Source organism: Schistocerca nitens, chromosome 1, assembly GCF_023898315.1.
Source record: "Schistocerca nitens isolate TAMUIC-IGC-003100 chromosome 1, iqSchNite1.1, whole genome shotgun sequence".
Lineage (NCBI taxonomy): Eukaryota > Metazoa > Arthropoda > Insecta > Orthoptera > Acrididae > Schistocerca > Schistocerca nitens.
The window spans coordinates 1,067,300,826-1,067,319,248 of NC_064614.1; the positions used below are offsets into that span (position 1 = coordinate 1,067,300,826).

The 18,423-nt window shown below is 43.3% G+C and overlaps 1 protein-coding gene across 1 annotated transcript in view; it reads left to right on the forward strand.

Moving 5' to 3' along the window:
* The window catches only part of LOC126227229 (tachykinin-like peptides receptor 86C), a 969,629-nt gene that overhangs the window by 274,027 nt on the left and 677,179 nt on the right, over positions 1–18,423 (forward strand). The gene's annotated exons all lie outside the window — the stretch shown is intronic.

Below are 18,423 nucleotides of genomic sequence, written 5' to 3' on the forward strand. Positions count from 1 at the left end.
ATTTTGCAGTGTGGACGTCTAAGAAGAGAAACTGAGATCTTCCGGAATGCACCAACAAGAATGTGGAGCTATACAAACTCCATTGTCGTGACCTTTCGCGCTAGGTATGAGGATTGGGGATCCATAGCGCGAACAGCCCGGTCGAGATGGTCTCACGGATTGTTGACTGGGCTTTCATCCGGGGGTTTGGTGGCCAGCAGAGTAAGGTAAATTCATCATAGCGCTCTGCGAACCACACATGTACACTGCAAACTGTGTGACACCTTGCACTGACCTGCTGGTAGGCGCCATCATGCCAAGAAGAAACAGAATTCATACAGGGGTAGGCATGGTTCCCAAGGAAATACCAGTACTTCTGTTGATCCTTTGTGCCTTCCAAAATGAGGAGATCGCCCAGGGATGACACGAAAGTAATTCCCCTAACAACAACGCTCCCTCCTGAACCATACAAACGATTGCTGCAGAGCCGTGCCAACCAGCGGCCACCTGTCCAACGGAGCATAAAACTTGGTTCCTGTGAAAGGCCACCTGTCGCAACACGGTGGACGTACAGTTGCGGTTCTGGCGGGCAAATTTTTGCCTTCGTCTATTCGCACATACAGGGTGTTACAAAAAGGTACGGCCAAACTTTCAGGAAACATTCCTCACACACAAATAAAGAAAAGATGTTATGTGGACATGTGTCCGGAAACGCTTAATTTCCATGTTAGAGCTCATTTTAGTTTCCAGTATGTACTGTACTTCCTCGATTCACCGCCAGTTGGCCAAATTGAAGGAAGGTAATGTTGACTTCGGTGCTTGTGTTGACATGCGACTCATTGCTCTACAGTACTAGCATCAAGCACATCAGTACGTAGCATCAACAGGTTAGTGTTCAAAATGGTTCAAATGGCTCTGAGCACTATGGGACTCAACTGCTGTGGTCATAAGTCCCCTAGAACTTAGAACTACTTAAACCTAACTAACCTAAGGACAGCACACAACACCCAGCCATCACGAGGCAGAGAAAATCCCTGACCCCGCCGGGAATCGAACCCGGGAACCCGGGCGTGGGAAGCGAGAACGCTACCGCACGACCACGAGATGCGGGCAGGTTAGTGTTCATCACGAACGTGGTTTTGCAGTCAGTGCAATGTTTACAAATGCGGAGTTGGCAGATGCCCATTTGATGTATGGATTAGCACGGGGCAATAGCCGTGGCGCGGTACGTTTGTATGGAGACAGATTTCCAGAACGAAGGTGTCCCGACAGGAAGACGTTCGAAGCAATTGATCGGCGCCTTAGGGAGCACGGAACATTCCAGCCTATGACTCGCGACTCGGGAAGACCTAGAACGACGAGGACACCTGCAATGGACGAGGCAATTCTTCGTGCAGTTGACGATAACCCTAATGTCAGCGTCACGGAAGTTGCTGCTGTACAAGGTAACGTTGACCACGTCACTGTATGCAGAGTGCTACGGGAGAACCAGTTGTTTCCGTACCATGTACAGTGTGTACAGGCACTATCAGCAGCTGATTGGCCTCCACGGGTACACTTCTGCGAATGGTTCATCCAACAATGTGTCAATCCTCATTTCAGTGCAAATGTTCTCTTTACGGATGAGGCTTCATTCCAACTTGATCAAATTGTAAATTTTCACAATCAACATGTGTGGGCTCACGAGAAGCCGCACGCAATTGTGCAATCACGTCATCAACACAGATTTTCTGTGAACGTTTGGGCAGGCATTGTTGGTGATGTCTCGATTGGGCCCCATGTTCTTCCACCTACGCTCAATGGAGCACGTTATCATGATTTAATACGGGATACTCTACCTGTGCTGCTAGAACATGTGCCTTTACAAGTACGACACAACATGTGGTTCATGCACGATGGAGCTCCTGCACATTTCAGTCGAAGTGTTTGTACGCTTCTCAACAACAGATTCGGTGACCGATGGATTGGTAGGGGCGGACCAATTCCATGGCCTCCACGCTCTCCTGACCTCAACCATCTTGACTTTCATTTATGGGGGCATTTGAAAGCTCTTCTCTACGCAACCCCGGTACCAAATGTAGAGACTCTTCGTGCTCGTATTGTGGACGGCTGTTATACAATACGCCATTCTCCGGGACTGCATCAGCGCATCAGGGATTCCATGCGATGGAGAGTGGATGCATGTATCCTCGCTAACGGAGGACATTTTGAACATTTCCTGTAACAGTTTTTGAATTCACACTGGTACGTTCTGTTGCTGTCTGTTCCCATTCCATGATTAATGTGATTTGAAGAGAAGTAATAAAATGAGCTCTAACATGGAAAGTAAGCGTTTCCGGACACATGTCCACATAACATATTTTCTTTCTTTGTGTGTGAGGAATGTTTACTGAAAGTTTGGCCGTACCTTTTTGTAACACCCTGTATACATCTCTGCACACCTCGTTCAACCACGTCATCTATGGCACTTCATGCACCACAGTTGCCTCGACAGCGGTTTTGGATAGGGCCATTCTGCCATGCAGGTATGCATTAACCATGGCGTCATGCGAACAGCTTACAAATTTAGCCTTTTAGGAAATGCTTTCACCCTTAGCTCCGTGTGAGCATTACAACGACTGCACTGTTATTCGTATCCTCACAGACACATTTTATACACCGTCAGCTACTATTGTTGCCACCTGCCGTATGTGAGTGGCTATTGGACGCTGATGTGGAACATTAATGCTACTGGACCGTGTAATAATGTTTCTCAAGTGGAGAAAATAAACTTATAGAATAAGTCAACTAAAACATGGGATAAGAGGCATCCTGGGGCATCAGTGTGCGTTAGGTAGATTAGTGAAGAAAAGTGTGTCCGGTAAAATTTGTAGAGGTAGACCGGTGGTTGACTACACTACAGAGATTTAAGTGAATGTAATTCGCGGTTGTTAGGCAGTAAGAAAGCGGCTTGTGCAGGACAGACAAGTGTTGAGAGCTGTTTGAAACCAGCTTTCTGACTGAAGGTAACAACAACAACAGATACAACGAGAATAACACTTACCAGTGGATCGCACCACTCACTAACTGAACAACGATATAACAGAGGAAAAGCAAAATTAGTTTGTTGAGACATGAGACATCAAATGCCACTTTCTTACACATAGCCTTAGAGTGAAATACCCAAAACCATCAAAACCAAACCAGACCAGACCAATTTTACTACTGAGGGCAGCGAAAACACTTATTAGTAGTTGCGATTAACATGTGCTATGAAGACATAAATACAAGAATACGAAAACCATCAGTATATAAAATTCTCAGGGTCTGTGAATGGTAGACACTATGAGTCACAATTTTAATACGTTGATACGAAGACGCCTTGAGAATCACAGTGCTTACTTACCAATTGTGTTAGAGGACGTTATCAAAAAATGACTGAATTGAGAAATATATTCCACAAAAAGATACGTGATTACTGTGTACATACCCTTCTCCTTATTCTTCTCTTTCAGTAAATCTGTTCTGAGACAGGTTTCAATTGGGCGTCCTTCACATCTCTCTCTCTCTCGCGTCCTTCACATCTCTCTCTCTCTCTCTCTCTCTCTCTCTCTCTCTCACACACACACACACACACACACACACACACACACACACACACACTCTCTCGAGCACCCTCCTTCATTTGCTTGTAGTTTCTTCCTCTCTTCACATCTGTTAGTATTCCAAACTTTCTTCTTCCTCTCCCTCATTTTCCTTCTACTTTTCCCATCATGTATCTTTGTAGTAAGCAATTCCAATTCCTGCCTAAACAGTCAAGATGTTTCCCTCTTCCGTGTCACTCTCATGAAGTTCCCATCTACCCTGATCAATATCTCCTTATTTCTCGTTCTGTCGATCCATTTCACTTTCTCCATTCTTCTCCATAATCGGATTTCTAAATTTTCTAAATATTTTTGTTCTTTCTGTCTGACTGTCGACGTTTGAGAACCATAAGACACCACGCTCCACACAAAACATCTAACGAATCACTTCCTATCTGTAATATTGATGATTCTGGCTGTCAGCAAACCTTTTACCCTCGCAAAAACTCTAGGCTCTGTGTCTCACTTCCTCTGTACAACTTCCTCTGGAAGTTATCAAGCTTCCCAAATACTGGAAAGAGTGAACCTACTCTAAAACCATTTCAACCACTGCTAAATTAATCGTGTCGCCTTCTTTTCCCACTCTCATCATTTTGGTCTTGCCACTTTTCAGGCGCCAGGGAGCTAGTTTGGAGCGGTAAGATGCTGGTGCCCAAATGAAACAATGTAGTACACAATACGAATTTATTGAACGAACTCGACATCTTGACAAATTGTAGAGGTCCAGGATTCAATAATTTTGCATTTCCCACGACTGCCAGCCAATCAGAGGTTAACAAAATATAACTTACTTATTACTCTATGGTCTTCAAGCAGAAATTACTCAACAGTAGCAGCTGCTTTAAACTTCACACTAAGGCAGGCGTTCATTTAAATCCAAATTGAAGTAATTTGTCAAATAAATGAAGGAATGATTAATTGAAATTAAATAAATTTTCGAAAATTTAAAATTATTCAGAAGTGAACACTTGACGCCTGGTGCATAATTTACATCAGGCTTTTAGTCAACGAAATTCATAACATAGTAAGCAACAGCGAGAGGTTTATTAGTAGAATAAACAAAAAAATCTAAATCTCTTAATACACAATGTGGAGGAGCTCTGTGCAAGTAAGTTTTGGTAGCAACAGCTGTTGTAGGCCTGACAGCTCACAAAAAGAGCTTGAACTCATTAGGTTTTTCAGGTAATGTAGCCAAGACAGTTATTGAAAGAATCAGAAATCACTTAAACTTTACAATGTTCTGTCCGTGAGACAGCGTTAAATTAAAATTCAGTACCCAAAACCATGACTTGCCACACTATTCTAACTGGCGAGTCAACAGCTCAATTTATTATTTAACCCAGACACGTGCGTACTGGTGCAAGGATCCGCGGGAATATATCCAATGGGCAGACCAAAAGGCGCCAAGTCTCAGTACTAATTAATGTTGCGCCCTGATCACAACGCAACAGTTTGCTGATACAGAGATTAAATTATTGTACCAAAAAATATACTTTTTTCACAAAAGCTAGAGCGCCGTGAAATTAATTTTTATGCTCTCTCGAATTCACGTCAGTTAGGTAATCAAACATCAGCCACACTACAGTACTCATTTAAGACAGCTTGGACATAGCTGAAACATATGTCACAGCAATTACCGAACTGCCCAAATTCAAAGTCGCACATTTGTCAAATCAAAAGGAAGTATTTAACACCAAATTGCCTAACATCTAAGGCTTTTTTTTTTCAAGTATAGGAACTTAACGACTCGTTAACCTGCTAACTTGTTTGATCATGATGCGTAGCAAAACCATTGAGTAACAGACATAATACAGGTACTCAGATTCAATGGCGCGACCCGCGCGCCGTTACACAAATGGTTCAAATGGCTCTGAGCACTATGGGACTTAACTTCTGAGGTCATCAGTCCCCTAGAACTTAGAACTACTTAAACCTAACTAACCTAAGGACATCACACACATCCATGCCCCAGGCAGGATTCGAACCTGCAACCGTAGCAGTCGCGCGGCTCCGGACTGAGCGCCTAGAACCGCTAGACTACCGCGGCCGGGCGCCGTTACACAGTACAATATAGAAACCACACAGGAACATAGTCTGCCTACAACAGAAATAGACGGAACATTAGGTTTCAGTAGTAGAGTGTACAAATCCGAACGCACACGGTGAAAAGATATTGTCTGTGAACTGCCACTGTCACAAATCAGCGCAGACAGTTTCGAAGTAACGTTGCCACAAGACAGTTTGAAGCGTTAACTACTCTCTCCAGTAAACAGAAACTTATGTATGATAGCAATAACAAAATACAAATCCTGATGTACATGGTAATAAGAATTACTTGCGAACTGCCACTGAAATATATCAGCAGACACAGTAAAGGCAATTTTAAGAGTTAAATACGCTGTCCATTTAACGGAAATTTATGTATTACAATAATTACAAAATACAAATCCGAACGCTCATCGGACAGGACTAAAATATGTGCGCGCTGACGACATATTAATGTGGATCACACTGCATAGAAGTTCAGTAGGCTTGTGGTAATTTAACAAGTGCTGACAACGGCCTAAATGCTCTCAGCCTGACTCACAGCTGAACGAATACAATTTAGCACAAGTGTAACGATGACAGAAATATCAATAACTGCTCGATGCCAGACGCACGGATGCACACCATAAGGTCCAGTCTGTGACATGGTAACATGATCCGCAAGTCAACTCTCAGCCTCTGTCCAACGTTTCTGCCACGACACGAGCCTGTTTCAATATCTGCCGCCTCATTCCGACCTTGTACGGTCGATGTGATCAGCGCCACGACCTGTCCAACATGCTATAACGGTCCTCCACACGGAAACACAACTTATCTCTGCGAACGCTGCGCGAGTCTCTATATCCACGTTTTCGTCAGTTCACGGCCTTCTCAACTCGGCAAATCAACAGGCCAAAATTAGGAAATAGCACTCGATCGACCGATCGCTGGTGCCCAGGAAGTAAACTTGGTGCAAGGCACAAGTTTCATCCCGAACTCCTTACAGACAGTACAATTTGCTACAAAAGCGTTGATCATATAAATATTTTATTTAAACTGGAGACTGGTTTCGATCTATTTTACTTACATGAGCTTCGGACCTTGAACTCAACAAAAAGAGTCGTAAACCAATTTAGAGGTAACAAAATCACTATTTAGAGGTAACAAAATCACTATAATGATAAAGCGAAATAGTTGTACAATACAATTACGGTGAATAGTATACCCATGGTGGTGACAGGAGCTGGCCTGGCTGCGCAGGCTGCTCTAAACAGATGTAATCTACTGCTGACTTTGGCTCAGCGCTCATGGCTACATACTGACGATTCATAGTCATTGGCCAGTAACGACGGTATGCTGCTGGAAGGGGTCTGGGCTATCAGTATTCAATAAAGAGCAGGTGAGCCACAGTCAGCAGTCGATTACATCTGTCTAGCACACCCTGCTCAGCGAGCCCAGCTCCTTTTACCACCATGGGTATGCTGTTGATACTAATTATATTGTACAACTATTTCTCTTTGTTATTGTAATGATTTGTTACCGCTAAACAGGTTTAGTACTCTCTTTACAGAGTACACTGTCTGTAGATGATCTTAGTACAATAGATCTAAACCGGTCGCCAGTTTATGTAAAATATTCATGCCATCGAAACTGCCTTATTGATGTATCGAAGATCGCTGTTTTTCTAGGACAATGTTCCAGAAAATTTGTACCCACATTTACATTCCCCATCTTTGTCTGGAAGTCTTCCTCCGTTTCTCCTAGCATAGTCATATCATTAGTGCACTTCGTGATTTTTCTTCGTTCTCCTGTCACTACAAGTCCATTTGTTTTTTCCAAGACTATACTGAATAGCTTCCCAGCACATTTATTGAAAAATGGTGGTGAGATACAGTAACCCCTGTCTTGCACCTCTTCCAATACCGACCTCTTCCGTTTTATCTCCGTGTACTTGAACTACCACCTTCTGCGCTGTATACACTACATGTCAAACAAAATAAAGCACCCAGAGGAAACGGTTGGATACCAATAAAACATTGTACACACACCATCAGTGTGTATATAAAATATTAGGGTTGTAATTTTGTGTCACAGGCACAGTCCTCAACAGAGTTCATTGTTGTTGTTTCTGTTTAATATTGTTATCAGGCCTGGTAGGCTCTATAAGGGTCGTGAAAAACGTTGAGTGATCATTGTGCGGTCGCGGAGATGTGGCGCATTCGTTAGCGACAGCTTTATCAGCACCTAACAGAGTTTGAAAGGGTCCTCGTTGAGGGTCTTCATTTGGCCCAAATTTGTGTTGCATTCCTATGTGACTGCATGGTAAAGTGAAGGCAGGCATAACCAACGTCAGGGTTCCGGTCTAGCATGTCTGACCATCACAAGAGAAGATCATCATATTGTGCGCATCCACACCATAACCGCTTCACATCTGCACCAGTCATCTGAAAACAAGTAATGAATTTCTGTCACATTCTTTGTCATTATGGACCACTGGTAGGGGACTAGCAGTAGTCGGACTAGGAAATTACCGTCCCATGCTAAGGCGCCGTTTACACAACAACACAAAATCCAATCTTTACCGAGGATGTAGAGCATATATTATAACCACCAACTTTCAAATCGCGTAATGATCATCATTCAAAGATAAGGGAAATAAGAGCTCTTACTAAGGCGTTCAGATAGTCGTTTTATTCTCGCGCGATCCGCGAGTGGAACAGAGGGGGGGAGGGGGGGTATGACTTTGGCGCGAATTGTGCCCTCCGCCACACACCGCTTGGTGGGTAGCGGAGTTTATATGTAGATGTAGAAACGGCTGCGTTCGGTGTGGTGCCCGTAATGGGAAGCATGGACTACTGAGGAATGGACTGTTTAGTGACGAACAGTGGTTCTGCACTATCCCGGACGACCGTCGTCGGCGCTTATGGTGACAACCTGGGCAGATCTTCCAACCACCCAAAATTTTAGAAACGCTCAGTGGTGTTACTGTTGGCGTCATAGTGTGGACACCCATTGGGTATGGCTTCAGGTCACGCTGGTAGTGACTGTGTGAACTCTGACAGCACAGACGTAAGTCACAGACATCCTGCATTCTCATGTGTTCCTCTCATGCTACAATATCATGGTACCATTGGTCAACAGGGAAATTCTTGTTCACGCGTGATATGTGTTTCTATGAACTGAACTGCCTACTTGACGCTGAAACACTCCAAACTTATCCCTGTTCGAATATGTGTGGGAACAGCTCAGACGTCAACTTCGCCCAAGTGCAGTATACAGTCCATCAAGGACTGGCTTCAGAAGAGAATTCGTCAGGTTTATGATACCCTTCGCAAGGAAATCACTGAATGTATCCAGGACAGAGTGGGTGTGACATCATACTGATAAGTGGACTCACACTTTACAAATTTGAGTCGATTTTGTTGTAAGACGTGTATATTTCTATTGTCTATTGTCAAACCACAATTTATGAAAGATATATTTATATAGATTTATATTTTATGAATAGGATTAAGTAGGAATAATTAATATCTGTCATTTTGGAAATAATTCTGGTAGCAAGTAATGTCTGCACCAAAGTATTGTTGGCGGGAGAGACCGCACATTGATATAATTTTAAGAAAGGGCAGGGCAGACCGCGCAATGATACATTTTGTAATGGTAGCAGGGATTGTCTGCACCAGAAAGCATTGTTGGAGGGAGAGACCGCACATTAGCGTTCGTAGGAAGTCAGTACTAAGCGAGATGTGAAGCGAGTCGATAGCAGGTCTGAAGCAAGAGGTTGTGAGGAGCGGTGTGCCTGGCAGCCACCAGCTATGATTTACAAGAGATTATAAACGGATGTACAGAGACATCAGCTAACTATCATAAGAGGAACTAATATTAGCTATTCAATTTTTGAGAAATTCAAGACTACTGAAGGTATGTTTGATCATTGCTTGTTGTAAGATTATTGTAAGAAGTAAGTCCCATTTGCACGTTTGTAAAATAAATTCATTACCAACAGTAAATATTTGAAGAATCGTTTTCATAATATAATTAATTTTTGCCAGCAATATTGTATTACTGATTATAATCCATCCCAAAAAATCCATCAACGTAAAACTTTGCAAAATTTTAATGTTGTCAAGAAAAAGTTTAACTATGAATTACGCAACTTCAGTCAAGTTAATTAAAGAATAACGTCAGCATTGCTATTAAAGAATAACGTCAGCTTTGGTAATAAATACAGCCACTTATTATGACACCCCACCAGCAGCTAACAGAGTATAGTAAAACAGAGTAAGTATATTCATGTCGCAGTTCAATGTAGCAGTAAAGAAGGTAAGGAACAGTTTTGGGTTATTGCAGGTAAAGACTGAGGGCCACGACGACGACACATGCTATGTTTCGTCGAAATAATCGGCAAATCACTTTTAATAACCAGCATTTAAATTTTGATGCGAAGATTGCAAAGAGAAGATTTCATTTGTTATTATTAAGCAAGAGATAGAAATCCTGAGGGAAGGTTTGGTAGGTTATTGTAGAGGGGAAGGTTGCGTAACAAAAGAGATAGAGAGGAGATGGGAAGGTTTCATTGTAATAACTGAAATTACTTCCCATCCCCTCTCAAACCATGAAGTTCCACGTTTCCCCTTCTCCTCTTTTGGGTGTCGCTCTTTTTTGTCAGACAATGAACATAAAAATTTCCTAAGTACGGAACGCTTATTAACTAGTAAAATAACACACTATTGTAATCTAAATAAATATTTGCTTCACCATTTGCCTGATTATTTCGTTACGTACTCTTGCATTTTGAAAATATTTCATTACATTTTGGTTGAGTACCACAATTATAATTTTTAACCACCATAACTACGTCTAACGAAGATATACAGGGTGTCTCTCATAAGAGTCGTATGTCTCATAGCCGGAGTCAGTCCAAACAAATGCTGTCCATCATACTTTTAATGCAACGCGCAGTGTCGACAGAAAGCGCCGGTTTGTTTCTCATTACAAACAAGATTAGTTTTGAAGCAAAATTTTGTGCGTCCATTTGATACAGAGGTCCCAAATCAGTGTAGTGCGCTTTCACTCTAGGGGCCTGCATTAACAGGGACAGTAAAAACATTAGGAATAAGCGGTATTCCAGCAGCGAAAGCTCCGCCGTAGCTCGTGCTGACTGCTTGCGACTGTGCAGCAGCGCTGCTCAGCCGCCGATGGAATACTGGTTTCATTGTGCCTCTGAATACATACCGCCAAACGCAGTACCGGATTTAACTGATATGGGACAGTTCTATTGTATAAGCGCGTAAAATTCCACTTTAAAAATGATTTTTTTTTATAAAGAGAAACAAAAGGACGCTTCTGGCAACACTGGGGAACGCATGAAAGGTACGATGACCGGCATTAGTTCGGGCTGATTTCCGTTATACTTTGCAAAAAGAAAATATCAGATACTAGCTAAAAAGCAGAAAAAGTGTGCCTGACGATTTTTCCTTAATATTCTATGAAATTTATAGCAAGGAATGATTCCCAAGTAAATTAGTTGTTTCCTAATCTTGCGGATGATATCAGTACACGTAATATCAGTTGGCATTGAATGTGCTCCCTATCAGACTAATTAACTTTTGTGAAACAGTGTTTACGGATTCCAGATATGATGGCCTTTCTGAAGTTATGCAATGCATACGCATTGAAATGTAATAGCAAAATATAATTCCAAATTGACGGATACGTGCTTTGATAATTTCCCGCAAACTATGACTTGTTCTTAGGCCTCGTTTTTTTTTGTGATATCACTGAACATCAACACTCTACTTGACATGACACCAACGTTTCATAGATGAGAACCTTATCTCTCATTCGATGTTCAGTTAAAAACGTGATGATAAAGTCACGACACCTATTCCAATGTGTATATTCGGTCTACGGGTGCTGCACATTCCTAGTCCCTGTTAAACGCCCACTGCAGTCGTGCACATAATAGACAAACATGTATTAGTACGATCCATGAGAAGGGGAGTAGTTCACGCGAATCTGTTCTGGGAACGCCAGACTGTTAATAGCATCATAAAAGAATACGTAACTTAAAGCGACTGTAGTGAGGTATCATTCAACGTCCGTAACGGTTTGTCGTAAGCTGACATCAGTATTTAAAAGCATACTGGGTAGAAAGGAGGCGTCGGTGAGGCTCAAATATAGATTTCAGAGTCACGTTATGAGCGTTGGGAGTCCATGTGACATCAGAAAAACTTCAAAAACACACCGTCTGCTAGGAAGGTTTCCGCTCATTTTAAATTTTTAAATTAGAGTCAGAAAGCCTACAACTGTACGTAACCCCAGCGTTACATCATTAAAAAAAAGCCATGTCTTGCTTATTATTTGTTTTACGATTTTCTGACTGTTATGGTACGGTCCGACACGATTTCTTTCCTCTAACGGTCCCTTAATCTCAGAATATCACTTATACCTAACTTCCTCGCCGGCCGGAGTGGCGGAGCGATTCTAGGCGCTACAGTCTGGATCCGCGCGACCGCTACGGTCGCAGGTTCGAATGCTGCCTCGGGCATGGATGTGTGTGATGTCCTTAGGTTAGTTAGGTTTAAGTAATTCTAAGTTCTAGGGGACTGATGACCTCAGAAGTTAAGTCCCATAGTGCTCAGAGCCTGTTGAACCACTTTCGAACCTAACTTCCTCAATTGTTTGCTGTATATTTTCCAGTTTGTAGCTTTCCGTACAGTTATTGTCCTCTACGGCTCCCTCAAGTAACATACAAATTATTCCCTGACCCCTTGACAGAAGTACTTTCATTCTGTTCTTTCTTATAGTTATTAACCAATTAAAACAAAGATAATGCTGTATAGTCAGTTAAAACATACGATTCTGAGCAGATTAGATTATGATATCAGACATTTCACAGGGTACTTGATTTTGACATTTCGGTAGAAAAATAACTGACGATGACGAGAGTAAAGATGATAACAGTGCAATCAGGTAACAGCAAGAAAATCTTATCTGAGAAATTTGTTAACATCGGAGGTAAATTTAAGTCTTAAGACACCTTTTTCGTAAATATTTGCCTCGGTAGGCGAGTTATAAGTGTTGAAGATCCAACAATAATAACATTTATTTCACTCTAAAAGGTTGTTAAAGATACAGAAATATGTGTATCATGTCAGAAATTTATCACGCAGATAATAACATTAAAGCTATTTGAAAAATTGTGAGAATGAAAACTGGATAAATAGTCATTGGACAAGAGACAGTAACAATGAAACTGGAAGCTACATCGGAACAGATAATAAATGAGTGTCAAGTATTGTTAATAATCGTATATCAATTGTAGCGGTAAATGTAAGATCAAAGCGTTCTGTTGGAACAGTAAGGGAATTTATTAAAATGTTGCCCCCAAAAAACGCTTAAGACAACTAGAAGTACGAAATCTAAACGAATTACAACTGTAGTCAGAGGCGAAAACTCGTATAGCGTTGATAAAATTTCAGTGAGAGTTCTGAAGAATTGATCTAACACAATAAGCCATCGCTAGCACCGGGAATTTTGTCCTACTGTTTAAAATATAAGAAAGGTGGCAGAGAAGGACTGAAAAATTTTCGTCTTTGTGCTTATTGACAGTTTTAATTATTAAAATGTGATGTATTCAAAATTAGAGTAATATTTTTCTTAAAAGACTTTACTTAAAACGTCACAAGTTAGATTCCAGAAACATTATTCGAAGAAATACTATTTACACAATTACTCACCAAATATTATAAGAATTAAATACAAAAATGCTGTCAACTGATAATTTTTGCTATCTGCGTGAGAACTTTTATTCTGCGGATCGCGATACCCTCTCCTACAAACAAGTGTTTTCAATAATATTCAATACAGTAAATGTAAAAAATTTTGCTGAATAATTGAGACAATGCTGTAAGAAGAGATGGAGAAATGATGGAGCTTCAAAGGGACCAGTTCTAGTTACCCCTCCCGTTTCTTCTATTTGTGAAAGCCACTCCACTTAAATTATGTCGAGCGAAAGTAGTACTTTTTACTGCCGATACAAATATTATAAATGATCCTGAGACGAAGCAGGTGAAGAATGACCGATCTCCGGTGTACCAGCCGGCCACATACGGCTGTGGTTCCTGCCATGTTGGAACGTGTGGACACTCTCATTTGAGGTGATCGACGCATCAGAATCAAACACCTCGCTGCACAGCTGAACGTTTCCGTTGGCAATGCTGACACACTCCTCCACCAGTGGAGGTACTCAAATGTGTGTGTCCCCTCTGGGTTTCTTGCAGCTTAACAGAAGACCCTAAAGAGCAAAGAACAGGAAATTGCTTGAGGGTTATGAGGATCATCGTGACTGTTTTTTGTCGAACAGCTTGGCAGGAATTGAAAAATAAATTCATCACTTCGAACTGGAAACAAAACTGCAGTCCATGGAGTGGCATCACACCACCTCTCCTCCTGAGAAAAAGTTCAAAGCTGCTCTCCCAAACGCTGGCCTTCTGGGACTCTGAAGGGGCTATTCTGATGTCCTCCCTCATGGTGCAACGAGAAACACTGCAGTGTATTGTGCTACCCTCGGAAAAAAAGAAGAAACAACTTTAGCGTGGTCGTCGCCACAAAAATGAATACGAACTTTCAAAGACAATGCAAGCGTCATACAAGACTGCGCACAGAACTCCATTGGACTGCTCTCCCTCATCCACTCAACAGCCCGGATCTGCACCTTTTGACTTCCATCTCTTTGGCCCACTGAAGGATGCACTCCGTAGGAAGCAGTACGTGGATACCGGAGAGGTTATTGGTGCAGAAAGACGTTGGCTCTGACGTCAACGACCAGAGCGGTACCATGCAGGTACACAGTCGCTCGCCTTAAGGTGGCATAAGGCCGTCGCTCTGAAAGGAGATTATGTTTGAAAAATAGTTTCGTAGCCGAAAGAGTGTGGAATAATTTCGTGCATTGGAATCCTGAATAAAACCAACCTGCTTTCAGAAAAATATGTTTCTTGAACTCCCCTTTTAATAGCAGGTTGCTACAGCCAGCGAGCGTTTAAACGCAAAATACGTTATTGGAAATGGAATAGTGTTCGAATTGAGTAAATACACTTAGCTGTAACTGCTGTACAACAACAAAAAATCCAGATATGATATTACGAAATCTGACTACAGTAAAGTAATGCACATTGTCCGGCAGCCAGACTCTAGTATTTTAACGCAAAACTCTACCCAATGCACCACTGGGCAACTCATTTACACAGTATTAAACGAAGATTGTTCCATAAAAACACGGGAGAACTGCCGGATATCAGTAACGTCCTGCCACGATATTTCGGTGCAGAGTCTTCTGACCATCTTCAGGTGAGTGCCACTGTAGTATTACTGGGGAGTACGATTTTTTCTTTTTTTTTCTTTATTGTATTTCAATTCCCCATCGGGGCGGGCTGGCAGCAGCATATGCGCTGCTCTGGCGTAGCACATAACAAACACTGACGGCGTACCTCAAGGCAGCACACAATTAATCACACCTCTTGACGCACAGGAGAAACAGCACTAAAACACAACACTGATGTGGCACACTGACAATGATCAAAACAGAGGATCTGCCAGGCGCAAGGACATGAGGGTGACCAGAAGAAGGGAGGGAGGGGAAGAGATGGGGAAGATGAGCGGGGGGCGCGCTGAAGAGGGCCAGGTAGGAATGGATGTGGGAAGGAAAGAGGCAAGTATGGGGTGCAGGGTCTCAGGGGAGGGGGGGGGGAAGGAGGAAAATCCGCTCTGGGAGAAGGAGGGAAGAGGAAAAAGGGGGCCCTGGGGAGGGGGGGGGACAAGGCCAGGTTATAGTTGGAAGGAAGGGTAGATGTCACGGCGAAGTTCGTCGTCCGGGAGGGGGAGGCGTTGGAAATTGCCCTGATGAAGGAGATGGAGGGTGTGGAGGTGGAGAGAGGGAGGGATACAGCGATAGAGGTGTGGCAACGGGCGGAAACCAGAGGGTGGGGGGGATCAAGCCTGCAGACAATGTAAAGGATGTGGAGATGTTGGAGGAACAGGAGGAGGTGGGGGAAGGGGATCAGTTCTTACAGGAGCCGTGTGGGGGAAGGAAGGAGGAGACGGAAGGCAAGGTGGAGCGCATGGCGTTCAAGGATTTGGAGGGCCTTGTAAAAGCGGGTGGGGGCGGAGGTCCAGGCAATGCTGGCATAACAGAGGATAGGATGGATGAGGGATTTGTAGGTGTGGAGGATGGTAGAAGGATGCAATCCCCATGTCCGGCCAGACAGGAGTTTCAGAAGGCGGAGGCAGGAATGGGCTTTCTGCTGGACGGTCTGGAGATGAGGGGTCCAGGTGAGGTGTCGGTCGAGGGTGAGGCCAAGGTATTTCAGGGTGGGGGTGAGCTGGTTAGGACGACCATAAAGGGAGAGGTAGAAATCATGGAGGCGAAAGGAGCGAGTGGTGCGGCCTATGATGATTGCCTGGGTTTTGGAGGGGGTTGAGACGGAGGAACCACTGGTTACACCAAGTGGTGAACTGGTTAAGCTAGGTTTGGAGGGTACGTTGAGACCGTTGAAGGGTAGGATAGAGAGCCAGGAAGGCGGTGTCATCAGCATACTGGAGAAGGTGGACTGGTGGGGGTGGCTTGGGCATATGATCTGTATACAAGAGATAAAGGACAGGGGAGAGGACAGAACCCTGGGGGACGCCAGCTGTGGGATAAAAGATACCGGAGTTGGTGTTGTGGAGGGTGACATAGGAAGGACGGTGCGAGAGGAAGGAAGCGACCAGACAGACAAAATTGATAGGCAGGGCGTAGGTTTGGAGTTTAAAGAGGAGACTGGGATGCCATACACGGTCATAGGCATTTTGGAGGTCAAGGGAAACAAAAATGGCGGAGCGACGGGAGTTGAGCTGGAGGGACAGAAGGTGAACAAGGTTGAGGAGTTGAGTACGCGCTGAGCTCCGCTATTTAAAGCCATACTGATGTGACATTGCGCATGCGCTGCTCAGCGTGCGCGTTCATAACAACTCCGTGCGCTGCGTCTCGCGCCCTCCACGGCGAAAGCTTGGAGGTAGAGAAAGATGGTTGTCTGCCATTTTTAGACGTCTTGGTACGACGGAAGAGTGATGGCACACTTGGTCACTCGGTGTGCAGAAAGGCCACTCATACAAATCTGTATCTACAAGCTACTAGTAGCCACCATCCAGCACAAACAATGGGCGTTCTCAAAACCTTGATCCACCGTGCCCATACCATCTCTCACGCTGACAGTGTTCAAGCTGAACTGGAACACCTGCAAAAAGTATTTCTGAAGAATGGCTTTTCACCTAGGCAAGTGAAGAGAGTGATGAAGACCTACAAACGACGGAACCTGGAAGAGGAAGAGGCCTTCAGGTCGACTGTTTATCTACCATTTATTGAGAATATATCTTCACAGAAATGCAGAATATTGAGAAAGTCTCAAGTGAGAGTCACCTTTCGCCCTCCTTCCAAAATTTCATCACTGGTGGGATCCGTTAAAGACGACCTGGGCCTGCGTAAATCAGGTGTTTACAAAATTCCGTGTGAATGCAGCATATCATATATAGGGCAGACGACACGAAATGTGCAGGAACGCATTGTGGAACACCAGCGAAATACTCGCCTTCTCCAACCCACAAGTCCGCAATCGCCGAACATCGTATTTCCACAGACCATTCCATGAATTACAACGACATAAAAATTTTGGCCCATACATCAAACTTTTGGAGCTCGATTATCAATGAATCTGTGGAAATAAGATTGTCTGACAACGAGACTCTCATCAATCCAGGTAGCGGTTATCAGTTAAACTCTGCTTGGAATCCTGTTATAGAAAAACTTCGTAGTCGACGCAGTTATCAGCATGAAAATGAATATCGACCTGATATCGATACGTCAAGCTTTCGCCGTGGAGGGCGCGAGACGCAGCGCACGGAGTTGTTATGAACGCGCACGCTGAGCAGCGCATGCGCAATGTCACCTCAGTATGGCTTTAAATAGCGGAGCTCAGCGCGTACTCGCCAGTACTACTACAGTGTCAATCACCTAAAGATGGCGAGAAGACTCTGCGCCGAAATATCGTGGCAGGGAGTTACTGATATCCGGCAGTTCTCCCGTGTTTTATTGAACAATCAGTACGCCGAGAAAGCTTTAAATATCACATTAAACGAAGATATTTGTCTTTCAAAGCTGTGCACGTCTACCAAAGATGTGAACGGAACTAAATTTCGTTACACACGTTTTCGTAGTTTAGTACGCACGAAAACGCACTGTGATGTATGATTGTGAAAGCTGGTTCACCCTGTACATCACAGTCTGAATTACAATCATACTTATTGCTGGCTTCGGCCAAGTTTCGGCTCAACCAAAAGTTCACTGATGTCTGAGGACTTACTGTAGGAGAGAAACACTCGATCTTATTTTATAAATGGGTCTGAACTGAATTAAAAAATCCGTTCAGCCTGATGGTGGATACCGTAAATTCCAGACTGATTCTTCTGCGAAATGCGGATTGTTTGCCGTTATGAATTTTGAATTTCAATTTCTCGCAATCTGCCGCAATCAATGCCGCTATTGTTCGTGCTCACGCGCTGCCTTGTCTCCTACGCCAACTCAGACCACTGAAAAAAAAAGGTTGCCCACACGCTATGAGTGTGTGAACACACCTGTCTGTACTTCTCTACATAATAAAAATGTGTAATCATATTTGAAACGGTGCTGTTGTTTTCTTCAGGTTATTATTCGCCGTGCAGATTCTCCTGTACAATATTTTACGTACTTCTTGCAGGATAG